Source organism: Amaranthus tricolor, chromosome 10, assembly GCF_026212465.1.
Source record: "Amaranthus tricolor cultivar Red isolate AtriRed21 chromosome 10, ASM2621246v1, whole genome shotgun sequence".
NCBI lineage: Eukaryota > Viridiplantae > Streptophyta > Magnoliopsida > Caryophyllales > Amaranthaceae > Amaranthus > Amaranthus tricolor.
Genome location: NC_080056.1, coordinates 10,940,656 through 10,945,475, shown reverse-complemented (window position 1 = coordinate 10,945,475; position 4,820 = coordinate 10,940,656). Strand labels below are relative to the sequence as shown.

Here is a 4,820-nt window from a genome sequence, read left to right as displayed (position 1 = left end):
TGGATATTAAGTTGACATGATGAACATAGTTATCGGAATCCCGATTATGATCTACGATTTTACGATCTTACGATCCGAAAATAGGCGACATCTGAATCGTAGGTAGGATCTTAATGTGGTAGAAGCGTGCGATCCTACTTAGCTCAAGAATTTAGGTGGTAGGATCATAACACGATTCTACGATCCCATGATCCAACGATTCGTTTTTTATATGGATAGTTGCAATCGTAAAATATTTTCATATAATACAGATTTCACTACGTGTAAATAAAAACTTAAAATAATTATATCAATGCTTTTATAAAATTCAAGTTTTTCTTGATTTGCTGTTTAAAAATGATTATTAAAAGTATTCTCTTAAAAAAAACTTAAGAGATGAAATCAAATAAGGTTTTACTTGCACCTTAAAACTTAAAAAGATAACAAATATAATTGATAATAAGTAATCCAAAGCCATTAATGCATATTTTTAGGATCACACGATCCTACGATTCGATTCTACCGATTTCGATCCTAGGTAAAATCCCGATCCTAATAACCTTGATGATGAATAATAGTTAATGAGAAGATTCTTGAATGAGGCATTCAAGTAATGAAGCATTGCCTTGATCGAGCATTGGTGTAACAACCCAACTTACCGTTGACTGGGTAAACAGGGTCATCACTAGGTTCGTTTTCCAAGAAACTGAAATCATACTTCCAAAACTCAAGCAAAGGGATCACAAGCTCTTCAACGTAACTAACTCAGCTAAATCCCAAAACCAACATCTAACTAATACACAAGATAATCATACAATTCTCTACAAGTCTGATATAACCAGCACAGCCAAAACAAATATACATTTATCCAAAATCCTAATACAAATCTACAAATTCCTACGTGATCAGCTCAATATACATCCTTTGAACGCTATTCAACACCGCTAACCCATCGTTCTCGACCGGTTCTGATCTGTAATAAGACTAAAGGATGGAAACAACAGAGGATCAGATTAAACTGAGTGAGAAGTAACAATCCAAAACATTAAAACACAGCAATTCAAAACAATGAATTAAAAGCAACATCAATTTCCTAGATCTATGTGCGCACAGGGAGTCTAGTTTGAGAGGTGCCCCATAGCTCTAAGGCTATGTCGCTCTCGGGTGAAGCTAGTCAATAATTAGAAGCTTTAAGGGACTGTTACTACTCACCAAAAAGAACGCTTCAAGAGGCCAAGTCTGCTACCCCGCAATTATTAGAAGGGCTCTTCGATAATGTCGCTTCCCGAAGCATAACAAATACAGCATCACAACAACGCATACGATACTACAGCTAGGTTCATATAGTTCATTACTACTCATCCTAAGAACGCATAGCTCCACCAACTATTCTAATATTTCCAATTACAAAGATTACGCAAATGCCAACTCCAAATCCCAAATTCTTGTTTAAGACTAGCTTATATTCTTATAAAGATCATACATCTCCACAATTCCCTTTGTACTTCAATTCAACCACTTCCACACTCATCTTAGACTCAACTAAGACACTAAACCAAAATTAACAAACTACCCAAGAGAAAGATTCAGCTATTTTACCCAAGAATACAGAACTAACCAAACTATATCATTCAATAATCTACTACCAAAATCATAATCCATACCTAGATTCTCATCATCACAAAACTAACTAATACACACTTCCCATAAATTTCCAATTCAACACCAATATAAACTCAATGTTAGAAATCCTCAAAGAATCACATAATACTTTCAAGAATATCAAATTATTCGATACTTACCCATAACTCTTGGTTTAGCATTTCTAAACATCATATAATAGTAAAACTTGATCTTTAATTCACCATTTACATCTTATTAAACTGGAAGTAAACATTCTAGCCCACAATCGCTATTGCTCATAAAGAATTTAATAATCCATCAAAAATATTAAATCATCTAACAATTAGCTCTTGACGAGTATCCATAATCAAAATGGTTAATTTCAACTTCACCTAAATCTATCAATCAACATAATACCCATAACAAGTTCTCAAATCAACAAACATCTAATATATCATCTAAGAGCATCACTTTACTCAATTACTTGTCATCATCATTGTCAAAACCTCCATGAACAGCTAACATTTACGTGAGAAGTTCATTAACCCAACCAAAATCAGGACATCCTTATCATCATCATTATTTGCCATAAATTCCTAATTCCTAACAATAATTATCCAATATCTCATATCCAGCTAATACTCCCAATCAACATAACTCATCCAATTAATTATATAAATTTCAAGATTCACTAAAATTTAGGTTTTAACACATGATTAATAAATTATTCAATGGAAAGCTTATGAATAAAAGTATACTCATCAAGAAAACAGAGAAGGCTCAAGAGAACTACCTTCTGTTCCAGCTACCAAAAAAACGAGATGGAAATCGGATTTTCAAAGACAAGGGGAAGGATTTCGATTGCTACTTCTTGTGGTTCAAATTTCAGAAATGAGCAACAAGGATAATCAATTAGCCATTATTCACACAAAATAATCAAGAATGTAAAAATTTAGATAATTACTTAGAAATCACGAAGGGAAAAAAACTCACTGATTTCACTCAGCCTTTCGAAATTCAGAGGAAGAAGAAGAAGATTGAGAAATACACGTGGTCTCTTGTGAACTCGGATGTTGATTGAAGCTTGTTTTTGCCCTAAATTTCGAAGCCAAAAGAACCGTTCTCCACCCTAATTTTAAATGAACATCGAATGGAAGAAGAGGTGGAATTCAATTGAAAATGGCGTGTTGAGATGATACCTTGATTATACGAAAGAAGAAGAAGGAAAAGAGAAGGATTTAGAGATAAGGGAAGGTCGGTTTACATGAGAAAGAAAGAGAAGGAATGAGAAGGAAGAAGAAGGAGAATGACGGTGAAGGTGACGAAAAATAAATGGGAATTGAAAAAATGGGTTTCTGATTTTTGGGTATTAGTTTTAGTTTTTTTTTTTTTTTCTTATATGTCATTATTATTATTATTATTATTATTATTATTATTATTATTACCTACTTGACTCACTTGATTCATGGTAATTTTCTAATTAGTTTAAAGCCCAAAATGATTTTATTTATTTTAAATTTTCGAATGTCACAATTGGATTCGGTTTTTGACTCTTGGTGTTCTTTGGAGCTGTTTATTATAGAGTTAATCCCCTGTATTAAGTATGCAATACTCATTAATATAATTACCTCTATAGATAGAGGTCTCATATGCCCATCAAAATAATCCACAAATCCCTAAGCCTAAACACAAGTCTAATCTCTTCTCTATTGTAATTCTCCATTTGAGAGTTCTTTGAACTCCTTTTCGATAATATAAGCGAGATACTACACAACGGAGGACGTAGCCTTAATTGGGTGAACCTCGTTAAATCTTTGTATCATTTTTATTGCATTATTTTCTCTTACAAACATCATTTTCCTTGAAAGTGTAATTTGTTCATCACAAGACTTCATACACTCGATCTTGGTAATATTGGAGTTAGAAATATGTTGTTTAAACTCTAATATAGCATCGTTTTCAAAGTAATCTCAACTTTCAATACAAAGATTATTAATATTAACTTTTAAATTATATTCAATTAGAAATATTAAGGCTTTAAAAAAAGTGCATTAACATGTGTTCAAATATTTGCTGCGGTTTTGGGGGCTGACCGCAGCAAATAAAGCCCTTTTTTGCTGCGGTTTAAAACCGCAGCATTTAAAATAGGCCATTTGCTGCTATCACTATTGCTTGGTGCCAAAACCACATCAAATAATGGCCAAAAAACCGCAGCAAATGAGGTTTTTTCCACTAGTGAATGCTTTATTATTTTTCTATTTTATATAGTAAATACTTCTACTAAATAAATTACTTATAAACTAAAAGATTAAAATTAAGTCCTAAATATAAGGTGTAGTCAATGTTAAAAATCTTAATTGGAACAAAAAAACTCTAAATGAGTTAAGTGAGTTGAAATCACATTGAACCAATTTGTTACAGATCAGCTCAAGGTTGTAATTTTCTATTAGAAATATAATGTAAATATACAACACAAATTACAAATTACAAATTTGTATTGCTCTATTGTATCGCAATGAAATTCCTTGTTATATGAACACATTGTAGTAGAATGATTTGAAGATTAGTTTGCAACAATGAATGTCACTCGAAAACTTACTACTAATTGTAGCTGTATTGTGATCATTCTCCCACACTTGTACTCGTGAATAAGAAATAAAATACACAATGAGATACATAACTACTCTATCACACTTAGTACAAAGTATGTAGAAGAAAATGATTATAAGTTCATGTAGATTAATTAATGAAATTAGAAACTAAACAAAGAGTTTGTAAGTCTCTTTTAAATGTTGGAGAGGAAGACAAGAATACAGGAATTCTAAGAATAAGAAAATGATACAGAAAAATCAAAAACATTTTCCTACATGCAACATCCTCTATATAGAGCATAGCTTGCATAGTTTCATCCCAACAAACATTTCCATCATATAATTGAATTTTTCAATTAGTATTTATGAAGAAATTTTTAAACCTACGTAACTTCCATACACTGACATAATAATTAAATTTCCTCAAACAGACGTGACTGTATTGATGTGTTGGACAAGCCTGTATAGTGCTCGAACGAACAAATGTCAAAATACTTTTCAATAGCATTGTGTTTCAAAACTGTGCAATAGAGTGATCAAATGAGCACACCCTTGCTCGAACAAGCAGCGCCGTGTTTGAGACCAGTTTTTATTTTGCCTTTCGTACTTGCTTTGTTTGTTCAAAAG

General features: G+C 32.1%; 1 long non-coding RNA gene across 3 annotated transcripts; it reads right to left on the bottom strand.

Annotated features, from left to right (window-relative positions):
• Positions 1-381: 381 nt before the first annotated feature.
• LOC130825457 (uncharacterized) lies at positions 382-2,973 on the bottom strand. Of its 3 annotated transcripts, none has more exons than XR_009046900.1 (2): positions 1,192-2,973; positions 382-963 (listed from the first exon to the last, which is right to left on the bottom strand). It is a non-coding gene; the product is annotated as an uncharacterized LOC130825457 (long non-coding RNA). The 3 variants fall into 3 exon arrangements; XR_009046899.1 differs by having other exon boundaries at positions 2,396-2,954; XR_009046898.1 differs by having other exon boundaries at positions 2,596-2,954.
• Between the last annotated feature and the right edge of the window lie 1,847 nt (positions 2,974-4,820).